Source organism: Gossypium arboreum, chromosome 5 (assembly GCF_025698485.1).
Source record: "Gossypium arboreum isolate Shixiya-1 chromosome 5, ASM2569848v2, whole genome shotgun sequence".
Taxonomy (NCBI): Eukaryota; Viridiplantae; Streptophyta; class Magnoliopsida; order Malvales; family Malvaceae; genus Gossypium; species Gossypium arboreum.
In genome coordinates, this window is record NC_069074.1 from 88,684,339 (window position 1) to 88,699,951 (window position 15,613).

Sequence of the window (15,613 nt, forward strand, 5' to 3'; positions counted from 1 at the left end):
TCCAAATCTTAAGTGCAAATATCACTGTTGCCAACTCTAAATCATGAGTCAAATAGTTTCCCTTATGAGGCTTAAGCTATCGTGATGCATATGCAACCACCTTACCCTCTTGCATTAACACGCAGCCCAAACCCACGTGTGATACATCACAGTACACAGTAAAATCATTCCCAGACTCCGACTGAATTAACACAAGTGCTTCAGTCAGAACTTTCTTCAACTTCTCAAAAGCTTCCTGCTATTTCTTAGTCCATACAAACGGTACTCATTTCCTTATGTGTTTTGTCAAAGGTGCTGCCATCACGAAAAAACCTTCCACAAACCTTCAGAGTATCATGCCGGTCCTAGAAAACTCCGTATTTCGACACCGACCTAGGCGGCTTCCACTCCAAAATCGCTTCAATTTTCCGAGGTCCACCTTAATCCCCTCAGCGAGACCACATGTCCTAAGAAGGTTACCTCCTTCAACCAAAATTCACACTTGCTTGAACTTCGCAAAGAGTTCCTTCTCCTTAATACTTACAAACTATATACGAGATGTTCATCATGTTTCGTTTCGGTTTGAAATATACGGGATATCGTCAATAAAGACGACTACGAACTAATCCAAAAATGGTTGGAACACGCAATTCATCAGATCCATAAATGCTGCAAGAGCGTTCGTCAGTCCAAATGGCATAACCAAAAACTCGTAATGACCATACCGAGTCTTGAATGTCGTCTTTTGGATATCTACCTCCTTGACCCTTAATCGATGATATCCAGATCGAAGGTCGATCTTGGAAAATCTGAAGCTCCTCTAAGCTAGTCGAATAGATCGTCAATCCTTGGCAGTGGATACTTATTCTTAATCGTCAGTTTGTTCAACTGGCGATAATCAATGCACATCCGCATCGCACCATCCTTCTTTTTCACGAATAGCACCGGTGCTCCCCATGGAGACACGCTTGGCCAAATAAAGCCCTATCCAACAACTCTTGAATTTGAGCATTTAACTCTACTAATTCCTTGATTGCCATCCTATACGGTCACGATAGACACGAGCGCCATTCCGGCAACAAGTCTATTCCAAACTCAACTTCTCGATTCGGAGGCAATCCCGAAGCTCCTCTAGAAAAACATCTTGGAACTCCTTTACGGTCCTAACCTTATCCACCGTCGGTCCCTCCTCTTCCGATTGACTTACAAATAACAATTAGGTCTCACAACTTTTTGAATCCACTTTTCGGCTCTTAATGCCGACACCATATTGGACAAATAATCCCTTCTCTCACCTATCACCATAACCTCCTCATCCTTTGTAGTTCTTAACACCATTCATTTAGAAGCACAATCCAGTCGCCTTATGCTTAACAAGCCAATCCATTCCCAGAATGAGGTCAAACTTTCCGAACAGTAACTCTATCAGATCTCCAGGAAAAACTTTGCCTTGAGTTTCTAAGGGTACATTCCTATACAGTTTGTTTACCCTAACCGAGTGACCCAAGGGACTTAGTACAAATACCCCACTCACAATCTCCTCAGAGCAGTCCAAGTCGTCCATAATCCGTTCTGTGGCCTCCAACCAATATTCCGCCACATTCGGGGCTATACCAGACACGCCCTTAAAGATTTCCGTTCCGTTAGTCCCGAAGTCATTCAGAAATAGATCCACAATTTCGTTGCCCGAACTTGCTCCGGCAACCCTTTCCAGAACACGAAGCATTGCATGTGACAGGGCATCATCCTTGGCACCGCAGTCATGAGACTCTACCTCTGTTGCCGATGGTACCGGTGCATCTGCCGCCGGCATATGTCTCGAAGACGAAGATACCGCTCGAGCCCTTCCTCGGCTCGTCCCACGGCCTCTTCCACGAGTAGCTCTTGTACTCATATCGTATTATCTTGATTACTTAATTTTATGCATCAATTAATATTTCAGTGTTTATTACGGATGTTTTATGAATCGACAAGAGTTCGAGTTGTTTTCGCAGAATCGAAGTCTAGCTACGATTTGATCTCTTATCGATTTTCCTATGGTTTCAGTATCATCCTAGCTAGAGTATCCTAATAGGGTTTCATGATGAGAGATAATTCAGGAAAATATTGAAAAAGTTCGAGTAATACTTACGTGGCTTGGTAGGAGATTCTAATGCCACTTTCTAAATATCTAAATTTTGAAAATCGAGTTTTTCGTATTCTTTATAAAATTTTTGCTTTGAAAATCTTTGTTTTGTAAACCCATTACACACCGAGTTGTTGCAACCTAGGCTCGATACCACTAAATGTAGCACCCCAAACCCGCCCGAAGTTATGGCGGGATCCGCATGCCACATCAAAAAGCGTAAAAAATTTCCTTTCTAAGTCCAGAAAATCGTACTTGATGTTCAAAAGATTAATTCATTAAGGGTTAAAGTGAATGGAAGCTATGCACCAGGTAGGAAACCGGAAAAGAGGTGGTGAGTCCATCGGATTTGCTAAGTACCAAGCTCCCTTCGGATCCAATCCTAGACATGCATACCGCCATTGCCACACCTTAATGTCATGGATATTTCTAGGAAAACCGATTTGATTAAGTCATTTTTAGGAAAAGTGATTAATTTTGGAAAAATACTTTCATTCGGAAGCTTTGCTTGTTGTCGTGTTATTTTGAAATCAACTGTTGTTTTTGAAAACGCTACCTAAAGCTATCCAGTTTCAACAGTTAAATATAAGTATTACCTATCTTAGTAATACATATTAAAACCATCAAAAATAATTAAGCGGCCTTATTACATTTAAAAGCCCAAAAACTTCAAATGTAAATAAAAGGATGTCCATTCACGGAAGAAAATCAAACTTTCGAGCGGGTGGCCACTCAAATTCCTCACAACTCCAAGCCCACTATGGTTGGGGATTTCTGCGTGGATGAAAATAAAAGGGTGAGTTTGGGGAAACTCGGTGTGTAAGAAAAACCCTTCAAAGCCCAAGTCAGCTCAAGCCCATTGGGCCTAAGCCCATTCAGTAATGAGTGGTCTTGGGCGAGCCCTTTTCAGATTACAATAAACCGGGCCTTAGCCCTTATTCAGATAATGATGGCCCATAGGCCCATTTCAAAATACATGCAACATCAAGAACATATGCAAGCCTATTTGGGAGACTACTCAACCCACCAACCACTACACTCCACCGTACCAGCCATACACTCCATGTGGGAATAGCTCAACCCACCCAAACACTCCACAGATTCTTGACCTTAACGCTCGATTAACGATAAATTGAGGCAAAGCCTCCAAGATGTGGACAAGCCACTTTCAGTACTTCCTCCGTCAATATCCCAATCCCATGCATCGATAATAACAACATGACATGCAAGAAATAACAACATCAAACATGCATTTAGGTCAATTTAATCCTAGGGGTATTTGGTAATTTATCTACTAGGGTAAAGCGTAAATTTTCCACTTTTAAAGGTATTTCAAGAATTTATCTATTTTAGGGTTTTTCATGCATATTCCTACTTTTCACGTACTAATGTAATCACGTCGAGGGTTCTTACCGAATTGGGCCCGTTGGCCCATCATTCCAATTTTGGCCCATTAAGCCCAAAAATATCGAGGGCACGTAAATCATGCACTTTGCGGTCCAAATTTTGCGTTTACCAAAAACATTAATCGATTTACCTCACGAGCATTCGCACACTCATAAATCTACAAAATATCGATTTTCGACATTTCGACTTTTCGACTTTTGCCGATCCGGACTAAGAAAGAGGGTGTTAGTTACACACATTTTATGACGATATCTTGACGAGATCCATACACGAACCGCCTACAATTGGATTACTAACACGTTAATCTAACTATTCAAATACGAACTACGTATTAATCCCTTACAATATTCGCCAACCACACCTACGGATCATAGTAAGCTTATAAGAAATCAATAAGCAACTCATTAACAAATTTTTGTCAATGTTTACCACATAATCATAATTTCACTGCAAGCTGTCTTCCTGAGCAACAGTCACTAAATTATTTATAGCTGGAGCTACGAAACTCCAAATCAAGTGCCGTTAATTTTCCTTGAAAATAGACTCATATATCTTCTATCCATAAAATTTTCAGAATTTTGGTTTATCCAATCAATACCAGATTTTTCTCAAAGTTTCCCATGTTTCACTGTTTGACTAATCTGACCACCATTCATTACGAATCAAATTTCTCATTGTACAGAATTCAAAATATGTTCTTGTTTATTTCATTAGAAACTAAACTCAATAAGCTTTAATCACATCATTTATTCAGCTTCTAATTCATCTCCCACAATTTATGGTGATTTTCCAAAGTCACGTTACTGCTGCTGTCCCAAGCAGATTTATTACCAAATCACTCTTTCATACACCTATCTTGCATGCATGTTATTTAAACATGTATATCACCAATCAATCATCACATATCTATGATTTTACTTAAGTATAATCTCCATTTCATCATTTTAAAGCACAACATGTTAGCTGATTTTTCCTTTAACATCTAAGGCACATGCATGCTCATTTGTTTGGCTCAACTTCACATATCTTCCATTTTTCATCAAAAGAACATGAAACAACAACCATTTCCTTCATTTTAATTCATGACCAAATGCTCACAACACAACTAAAAATCAAAATATACTTCAAGAGTTAAGGTAGAATCAAGAAGAACTCATGAACCTCAAAATAGAAGCAAGGTACCAAGAACTTACCTTCAATTTTCCTCCTCCTAATAACCAAATACTCAAGAGCTTTCTCCTCTCCTTTCTCTTCTCTAACTTTCAGCTATGATGAACAAAGATGGACAAAACTTTGTTCTTTTCACCCTTTTCTTTTAATAAAACTTCATATTTCATCCATTTAATTCTTTAATACAAAAGACATGAATTTCTTATCATGAAACATTTACCTAAACCATTATCATGAAACATTTACCTAACCCATTATCATGGAATATTTACCTAATCCATTATCATGGAACATTTACCTAACCCATTAGCAATTTGTATCAATTTGTACCATAAATTATGGATATCAAGTACTCATATTGTCTACAACAACATGATGGCTAGCCACTTCATGTAAAATGGAAGGTTTATCATGCAAATCCTCCTATTTTGCACTCCTATTTATTTGGCCACTTCAATTTAGCCTATAGCATTTTCAAACATTTTCACATAGGTCCTATTTCATAATTTCACTCACAAATGACAAAATCAAAGCATGAAATTTTGTCAACATTCACAGAATTCCCGAAAATTGGGGCGTTACAACTCTACCCTCCTTAAAGAAATTTCGTCCTCGAAATTTACCTAATCCAAACAGATGAGGGTATTGCTGTTGCATCGTCTCTTCTGGCTCCCAAACTCAGAAGTTCCCCCTTCCTTAACTTGTTGAAAACGAGCGACCAAAGACTCATCGTTCAACTGTTTTCCTTAATCGATCCACCCAGTTGGCCTCACTTGCAACTCAATAGCAGACTTCCATCATCATACGACTCAGACGAGCAAACATTACTCTCGGATCGACATCTGACTCTACGACTTAGAGCATCGGCTACCACATTAGCCTTGCTTGGGTGATACTCGATTGTACAATCATAATCCTTAAGCAAGTCAATCCATCTCCTTTGCCTAAGGTTCAGCTCCTTCTGAGTCAACAAATACTTAAGGCTCTTATGGTCAGTGTATACAATACACCTTTCTCCGTACAAGTAATGTCTCCAAATCTTAAGTGCAAATATCACTGTTGCCAACTCTAAATCATGAGTCAAATAGTTTCCCTTATGAGGCTTAAGCTATCGTGATGCATATGCAACCACCTTACCCTCTTGCATTAACACGCAGCCCAAACCCACGTGTGATACATCACTGTACACAGTAAAATCATTCCCAGACTCCGACTGAATTAACACAAGTGCTTCAGTCAGAACTTTCTTCAACTTCTCAAAAGCTTCCTGCTATTTCTTAGTCCATACAAACGGTACTCATTTCCTTATGTGTTTTGTCAAAGGTGCTGCCATCACAGAAAAACCTTCCACAAACCTTCTGTAGTATCATGCCAGTCCTAGAAAACTCCGTATTTCTGACACTGACCTAGGCGGCTTCCACTCCAAAATCGCTTCAATTTTCCGAGGGTCCACCTTAATCCCCTCAGCAGAGACCACATGTCCTAAGAAGGTTACCTCCTTCAACCAAAATTCACACTTGCTGAACTTCGCAAAGAGTTCCTTCTCCTTAATACTTACAAACACTATACGAGATGTTCATCATGTTTCGTTTCGTTTGAGAATATACCAGATATCGTCAATAAAGACGACTACGAACTAATCCAAAAATGGTTGGAACACGCAATTCATCAGATCCATAAATGCTGCAAGAGCGTTCGTCAGTCCAAATGGCATAACCAAAAACTCGTAATGACCATACCGAGTCTTGAATGTCGTCTTTTGGATATCTACCTCCTTGACCCTTAACTGATGATATCCAGATCGAAGGTCGATCTTGGAAAATACAGAAGCTCCTCTAAGCTAGTCGAATAGATCGTCAATCCTTGGCAGTGGATACTTATTCTTAATCGTCAGTTTGTTCAACTGGCGATAATCAATGCACATCCGCATCGTACCATCCTTCTTTTTCACGAATAGCACCGTGCTCCCCATGGAGACACGCTTGGCCAAATAAAGCCCTATCCAACAACTCTTGAATTTGAGCATTTAACTCTACTAATTCCTTGGTGCCATCCTATACGGTGCGATGACACGAGCGCCATTCCGGGCAACAAGTCTATTCCAAACTCAACTTCTCGATTCGGAGGCAATCACGAAGCTCCTCTAGAAAAACATCTTGGAACTCCTTTACTGGTCCTAACCTTATCCACATCGGTCCCTCCTCTTCCGATTGACTTACAAATAACAATTAGGTCTCACAACTTTTTCGAATCCACTTTTCGGCTCTTAATGCCGACACCATATTGGACAAATAATCCCTTCTCTCACCTATCACCATAACCTCCTCATCCTTTGTAGTTCTTAACACCATTCATTTAGAAGCACAATCCAGAGTCGCCTTATGCTTAACAAGCCAATCCATTCCCAGAATGAGGTCAAACTTTCCGAACAGTAACTCTATCAGATCTCCAGGAAAAACTTTGCCTTGAGTTTCTAAGGGTACATTCCTATACAGTTTGTTTACCCTAACCGAGTGACCCAAGGGACTTATTACAAATACCCCACTCACAATCTCCTCAGAGCAGTCCAAGTCGTCCATAATCCGTTCTGTGGCCTCCAACCAATATTCCTCCACATTCGGGGCTATACCAGACACGCCCTTAAAGATTTCCGTTCCGTTAGTCCCGAAGTCATTCAGAAATAGATCCCTGAATTTCGTTGCCCGAACTTGCTCCGGCAACCCTTTCCAGAACACGAAGCATTGCATGTGGCAGGGCATCATCCTTGGCACCGCAGTCATGAGACTCTACCTCTGTTGCCGATAGTACCGGTGCATCTGCCGCCGGCATATGTCTCGAAGACGAAGATACCGCTCGAGCCCTTCCTCGGCTACGTCCACGGCCTCTTCCACGAGTAGCTCTTGTACTCATATCGTATTATCTTGATTACGAATTTTATGCATCAATTAATATTTCAGTGTTTATTACAGATGTTTTATGAATCAGACAGTAGTTCAGAGTTGTTTTCGCAGAATCGAAGTCTAGCTACAGTTTCAGTCTCTTATCAGATTTTCCTATGGTTTCAGTATCATCCTAGCTAGAGTATCCTAATAGGGTTTCAGTACAGAGAGATAATTCAGGAAAATATTCAGAAAAGTTCAGAGTAATACTTACAGGCTTGGGCCGGAGATTCGGAATGCCACTTTCTAAATATCTAAATTTTGAAAATCGAGTTTTTCGTATTCTTTATAAAATTTTTGCTTTCGAAAATCTTTGTTTTTGTAAACCCATTACACAGCCGAGTTGTTGCAACCTAGGCTCTGATACCACTAAATGTAGCACCCCAAACCCGGCCCAGAAGTTATGGCAGGATCCGGCATGCCACATCAAAAACGTAAAAAAAAATTTCCTTTCTAAGTCCAGAAAATCGTACTTGATGTTCAAAAGATTAATTCATTAAGGGTTAAAGTGAATGGAAGCTATGCACCAGGTAGGAAACCGGAAAAGAGGTGGTGAGTCCATCGGACTGCTTAAGTACCAAGCTCCCTTCGGATCCAATCCTAGACATGCATACCGCCATTGCCACACCTTAATGTCATGGATATTTCTAGGAAAACCGATTTAATTAAGTCATTTTAGGAAGATTAACCCATTTCAATACGCAATCCACAGAAGCCTAAAGGATTACTAACCCAAACTAACATTCAAACGAACACATTAATCCTTAAATAGCCAACCCACCAGACATTAATTTGTCTGCCTCATTAACAAATTTTTGCAAGTTTCCCAATAACAAATTTACTCCGTCTTCCACCAGCACAAATTATTTAACTGGACTACGAAACCCAAATCAATGCCTTAATTTTCCTTGAAAATGTATTATCTTCTAATTAAAATTTTAAATTTTTTTCCAATTAAGTTTTTCCAAATTTCCCATTTTAGTTTATAATTCCACCTTCATTAAAAAAATTTCCTTTTAAGTTCAAATTGCGTTTTTTCATTAAAATCCAATAAGCAAAATCAATTCAGCCTTTCCTTCCCAAATTTTGGGTTTTCCAAAACATTATGTTTCCCAAGAGATTTTTCCAAATCACCTTTTCATCCCATTTTGCTTTATTTCATGATAAAATAATACACAATTAGATTTTCTTAAGTATAACCCTTTACATTTTAAAACAACAGTTACTATTTTCCCTTTAACACTAAGGAATATCCTTTTTTGGCCAACCACTATTTCCATTTTTACAAAAAAGAAACAAAACCATTTCCTTAAATTTGCCAAATGTACAACAAACTAAAAATCAAAATTCTTCGAGAAGGTAAATAAGGAACTAGAACCTCAAAATAAAGCAATCCGAATTACCTTCAATTTTCCTCCTTAATCCAAATTGGTTTTCCTCTCCCTTTTTTCTCAATTTCCATGTAACGTGGACAAAACTTTGCCACCCTTTTTTTAATAAAATTCTATTTCAATTTAATTCTTTAATCAAAAGAATAATTTCAATAAACTTTACCAAACCATTATCAGCATTTACCTCCCATTTATGGTATTTCCAATCCTTACTGGCTTTCCTCCCAAGCAATTTTACAATTTTCCATAAATTATTATCAAGTATAATTGTTACAACAACAATCACCACTTATTAAAATGGAATTTATAGAAATCCTATTTTCATCCTTTTAAACCACCAATTTAGCCTTCTTTTAAACATTTTCACATAGGTCTTTTTTAATTTCACTCCAAATACAAAACAAACAAAATTTTTCCATTTTAAATTCCCGAAAATTGGGCTTACAACCACCCCAAAAAAAATTTTCCTCAAATTTATAATCAAAAGAGATATTCTTTTAGCCCGGTCCCAAAAGAATTCCCCTTCCTTTCTTTTAAAACCAAACCAAAGTCTCTTCCTTTTTTTTCCGATACCAGGTTGGCCCACTTCTTTCCCAAAACAATTCCTCATTTAATTTTAAAAAAAATTATCAAACTTTCCTAAACATCGGACCACTTACCTTCTTTATATATTGACAATAAATCCTTAAAATCAATCCCTCCTTTCCAAGGTTCCTCTTCGGTAACAAAACAACTTTATGGTTTTTCATTTCTCCCCAAGTAAGCTCCAAATTTAACAAATACACTTCCAACTCTAAATTGAGCAAAATTTCCTTATGACTTAACTACTGACGCAACCACCTTACCCTTTGCTTAACCCGCCCAAACCCACTTATCATCCTTTCCTAAAATTTCCCGGCTCATTGAATTAACAAATCTTAAATTTTTAATTTCAAAACCCTTTTCTTATCCAAAAAGGGTCTCATTTCCTTAGTGTTTTTCAAAGTTGCCACCAAAAACCTTCCAAAATTCAGTTAGCCGGTCTAGAAAACCCTTTTACCCTGGGGCTTACTAAAACGCTTAATTTTCCGAGGGTACCAATCCCCTCGAAACCAAGTCCTGAAGGACCTCCTTCAACCAAAATTCCATTCTAACCTAAAAGCCTTTCCCTTTTTTTCCAAACTGGGATGAATTTTCCTTTAAATACCAAAATTCAATAAAGCCTACGCTTCCAAAATGGTTCAATTTCAGCCATAAATCTAAGGGAACTCAAAAGGTAACCAAAACCAATACCTGGCTTAAGTTCCTTTTTAATGCCACTTTCTAAATATCTAAATTTTGAAAATCGAGTTTTTCGTATTCTTTATAAAATTTTTGCTTTCGAAAATCTTTGTTTTTGTAAACCCATTCCACAGCCGAGTTGTTGCAACCTAGGCTCTGATACCACTAAATGTAGCACCCCAAACCCGGCCCAGAAGTTATGGCCGGATCCGGCATGCCACATCAAAAACGTAAAAAAATTTCCTTTCTAAGTCCAGAAAATCGTACTTGATGTTCAAAAGATTAATTCATTAAGGGTTAAAGTGAATGGAAGCTATGCACCAGGTAGGAAACCGGAAAAGAGGTGGTGAGTCCATCGGACTGCTTAAGTACCAAGCTCCCTTCGGATCCAATCCTAGACATGCATACCGCCATTGCCACACCTTAATGTCATGGATATTTCTAGGAAAACCGATTTGATTAAGTCATTTTTAGGAAAAGTGATTAATTTTGGAAAAATACTTTCATTGCGGAAGCTTTGCTTGTTGTCGTGTTATTTTGAAATCAACTGTTGTTTTTGAAAACGCGCCCTAAAGCTATCCAGTTTCAACAGTTAAATATAAGTATTACCTATCTTAGTAATACATATTAAAACCATCAAAAATAATTAAGCGGCCTTATTACATTTAAAAGCCCAAAAACTTCAAATGTAAATAAAAGGATGTCCAGTTCACCAGAAGAAAATCAAACTTTCAGAACGGGTGGCCACTCCGAATTCCCTCACAACTCCAAGCCCACTATGGTTGGGGATTTCCTGCGTGGATGAAAATAAAAGGGTGAGTTTGGGGAAACTCGGTGTGTAAGGAAAACCCTTCAAAGCCCAAGTCACTCAAGCCCATTGGGCCTAAGCCCATTCAGTAATGGTCTGGGCGAGCCCTTTTCAGATTACAATAAACCGGGCCTTAGCCCTTATTCAGATAACATGATGGCCCATAGGCCCATTTCAAAATACATGCAACATCAAGAATATATGCAAGCCTATTTGGGAGACTACTCAACCCACCAACCACTACACTCCACCGTACCAGCCATACACTCCATGTGGGAATAGCTCAACCCACCCAAATTTAACACTCCACAATTGCGGCCTTGCTTGCTCGATTAACAGAAATTGAGGCAAAGCCTCCAAGATGTGGACAAGCCACTTTCAGATACTTCCTCGTCAATATCCCAATCCCATGCATCGATAATAACAACATGACATGCAGATAAATAACAACATCAAACATGCATTTAGGTCAATTTAATCCTAGGGTATTTGGTAATTTATCTACTAGGGTAAACTGTAAATTTTCCACTTTTAAAGGTATTTCAATAATTTATCTATTTTAGGGTTTTCATGCATATTCCTACTTTTCACGTACTAACAGAATCACGTACCGAGGGTTCTTACCGAATTGGGCCCGTTGGCCCATCATTCCAATTTTTGGCCCATTAAGCCCAAAAATATCGAGGGCACAGAAATCATGCACTTTGCAGTCCAAATTTTGCAGTTTACCAAAAACATTAATCGATTTACCTCACGAGCATTCGCACACTCGCAAATCTACAAAATATCGATTTTCGACATTTCGACTTTTCGACTTTTGCCGATCCAGACTAAGAAAGAGGGTGTTAGTTACACACCTGTTTGCGACGATATGCTGACGAGATCCACACACGAACCGCCTACAATTGGATTACTAACACGTTAATCTAACTATTCAAATACGAACTACGTATTAATCCCTTACAATATTCGGCCAACCACACCTACAGATCATAGTAAGCTTATAAGAAATCAATAAGCAACTCATTAACAAATTTTTGTCAATGTTTACCACATAATCATAATTTCACTGCAAGCTGTCTTCCTGAGCAACAGTCACTAAATTATTTATAGCTGGAGCTACGAAACTCCAAATCAAGTGCCGTTAATTTTCCTTGAAAATAGACTCATATATCTTCTATCCATAAAATTTTCAGAATTTTTGGTTTATCCAATCAATACCAGATTTTTCTCAAAGTTTCCCATGTTTCACTGTTTGACTAATCTGACCACCATTCATTACGAATCAAATTTCTCATTGTACAGAATTCAAAATATGTTCTTGTTTATTTCATTAGAAACTAAACTCAATAAGCTTTAATCACATCATTTATTCAGCTTCTAATTCATCTCCCACAATTTATGGTGATTTTCCAAAGTCACGTTACTGCTGCTGTCCCAAGCAGATTTATTACCAAATCACTCTTTCATACACCTATCTTGCATGCATGTTATTTAAACATGTATATCACCAATCAATCATCACATATCTATGATTTTACTTAAGTATAATCTCCATTTCATCATTTTAAAGCACAACATGTTAGCTGATTTTTCCTTTAACATCTAAGGCACATGCATGCTCATTTGTTTGGCTCAACTTCACATATCTTCCATTTTTCATCAAAAGAACATGAAACAACAACCATTTCCTTCATTTTAATTCATGACCAAATGCTCACAACACAACTAAAAATCAAAATATACTTCAAGAGTTAAGGTAGAATCAAGAAGAACTCATGAACCTCAAAATAGAAGCAAGGTACCAAGAACTTACCTTCAATTTTCCTCCTCCTAATAACCAAATACTCAAGAGCTTTCTCCTCTCCTTTCTCTTCTCTAACTTTCAGCTATGATGAACAAAGATGGACAAAACTTTGTTCTTTTCACCCCTTTTTCTTTTAATAAAACTTCATATTTCATCCATTTAATTCTTTAATACAAAAGACATGAATTTCTTATCATGAAACATTTACCTAAACCATTATCATGAAACATTTACTTAACCCATTATCATGGAATATTTACCTAATCCATTATCATGGAACATTTACCTAACCCATTAGCAATTTGTATCAATTTGTACCATAAATTATGGATATCAAGTACTCATATTGTCTACAACAACATGATGGCTAGCCACTTCATGTAAAATGGAAGGTTTATCATGCAAATCCTCCTATTTTGCACTCCTATTTATTTGGCCACTTCAATTTAGCCTATAGCATTTTCAAACATTTTCACATAGGTCCTATTTCATAATTTCACTCACAAATGACAAAATCAAAGCATGAAATTTTGTCAACATTCACAGAATTCCCGAAAATTGGGGCGTTACATTCTCATTCTCACCATGTATTGATGGTTCAAATTCGAAATGACCATGTAATTACCAGAAGGAATAATAGATGCATTAACCCAGTCAAGAAAACTTAATCTAACCACAAATCATAGTCATCAAGTGATATTACCTTAATGGATGCCTTATCGGTCCAATCGTCAAGTTGGAGATCCACTCCCTTTGCAACCCTCTTGATTGGAACACTTTTTGAGTTTACCGTTTTGATCTGACCCGACTCATTTTCGATCTTGAGGCCAAGTTTACAAGTAGCCTCTTCGGACATGAACAAATCAGATGTACCTATGTCGACAAGCGCATTCAATTTTCTGTCAGCCACCATGATGTCTACAAACATCAGCCCATGACTCATCTTGTCTTCAACACCTCCTAATATCAAATCAAGATTGTTGAATGACTCATCGACCTCCTCTATTGCTTCCATAGCAAAAATTACAGCCTTCTCCGGATAGTCCTTGATCATATGTGGACCATCACAATGGAAGCAACTTATAGGCCCATTCTTGTTTTTGTCCCAAGGATTCTTGTCATTGCCATTCTTAGTGGGATTTTCTTTGTCTCCCCTACCATTTCCCTTTGGCTTGAATTTGGGCTCGGAAGATTTAGGCTTGTCTTTCTTTCCACCAAATTCAGCAAATGGTTCTGCTACTGTCATGTAAGCTCTTGTACTCCTTAGCATTGTAAATCTTGTTTCGCCCATGGTTTCAACCCATCCATGAAGGAAAAGAATGCCTCTTTCTCACCCATATCTGATATTTGAAGCATAAGTTTGCTAAACTCCTGCACATAGTCCCTTACAATGCCTTGTTATGGAAGCCGATGCAACTTTTCCCAAGCCTTATCCTCGGTATACTTTGGATAAAACTATGCTTTGAACTCACTTTAGAACTTCTTTCAAGTCCCAATTTCAGTCCTACCACGTCTCAGATCAATGGACCTACGACACTACCACAACAAAGCAACCTCAGTAAAATACATAGCAGCAGTAATTGCCTTAGTGGCATCGTCCGTGATTACTTTGGCACAAAATTATTGCTCGATTCCTTATAGAAAATTGTCCACATCTCTTTTGAACCTTGTTCCTTTGAACTCCTTGGGCTTGGGAACATCCACATTGGGATTGGGTGCAACTGTAAGTAACCATCCATTGTCTAAAGCAGCCTTGTAGATTGTGAGTTCACCCTTGAGCTCCACAATCTCCTTTTTCAAGGCTGTCATCATAGCCTCGATGGCATCATTCTTACCGTTCAGCTTTTCAACAGTCCAACACATAATCTCGAGCTGCTCCTTCATAGACTGTAACCCATTAGTGATCCTATCATCAACATCATCGATCCTCTCCTTGACATCCCTCACGGATTCCTTGAGAGTGACAACTCGATCCTCTAAAACTGACAGTATGTCCCTCGAATGACTAGCTTTCTTGGCCCTCCCACGAGTCTCCATTGGCTCAACATTCTCAGTAACTTCTTTCGACAACTTTCAACGGTGCCTTCGAACTCTAGCTCTAATAGCAACTGTCACAGACTTAGATTTTTCCCACGCAATCCGTACAGCCTTAGGTAGTTTATTCACTCCAAAAATGCCTAGGTCAACCTAACTCGCAATAATTGAGGATTGAACAGAACCCCTCTAAGGCACCCACGAAGTACAATGAAATAAAAAAAAAAAAAGAGAAAGAATTCAAAAGATGAAAAAGCCATATAAAATCAAGAACACTTAGAGAGAAAGTTTGAGTGAATGCTCTCAAAATTCTATTAATCACTGAATAAATTATAATAAGAGGGAGATGCCTCTATTTATAGTTGAGCCTCCCCAAAATCAATGGTACCGATCAAAGTATATCAATCGCTAAGATTAAAAGTTATATACAAATCAAATCTCTAAGATTATAGAATCGTATCTTCTAAAGATTACATTTAATATCTAGGATTACATATCCTTGAAGTTCACATTCCATATTTGTCAAGCTTTGTAGATGGGCTTTCAATCTCTCCAAGCAACAGATTTCGCTCATGTGTCCTCCCATGAACAATAAGTCTCTCTCCTGAAAAGTCAGAACCAACCATAAGATGTTTCATCTTGTCATACGAATACAAAGAAGTATAGACTTTGTCAACTGTGAGAGATTCCCAA

General features: G+C 38.2%; 1 long non-coding RNA gene across 2 annotated transcripts in view; it reads right to left on the reverse strand.

Annotated features, from left to right (window-relative positions):
- Positions 1–10,772: 10,772 nt before the first annotated feature.
- The window catches only part of LOC128292795 (uncharacterized), a 56,216-nt gene continuing 51,375 nt past the window's right edge, over positions 10,773–15,613 (reverse strand). Inside the window, exons 1-3 of one of the 2 annotated variants that reach the window (XR_008282716.1) lie at positions 12,896–13,112; positions 11,937–11,978; positions 10,773–11,064 (exon numbers count right to left, since the gene is read on the reverse strand). This is a non-coding gene — a long non-coding RNA (uncharacterized LOC128292795). Of the gene's footprint in view, positions 11,065–11,936; positions 11,979–12,895; positions 13,113–15,613 lie in introns of those variants that run through there. The other variant, XR_008282717.1, reaches the window with a different exon arrangement.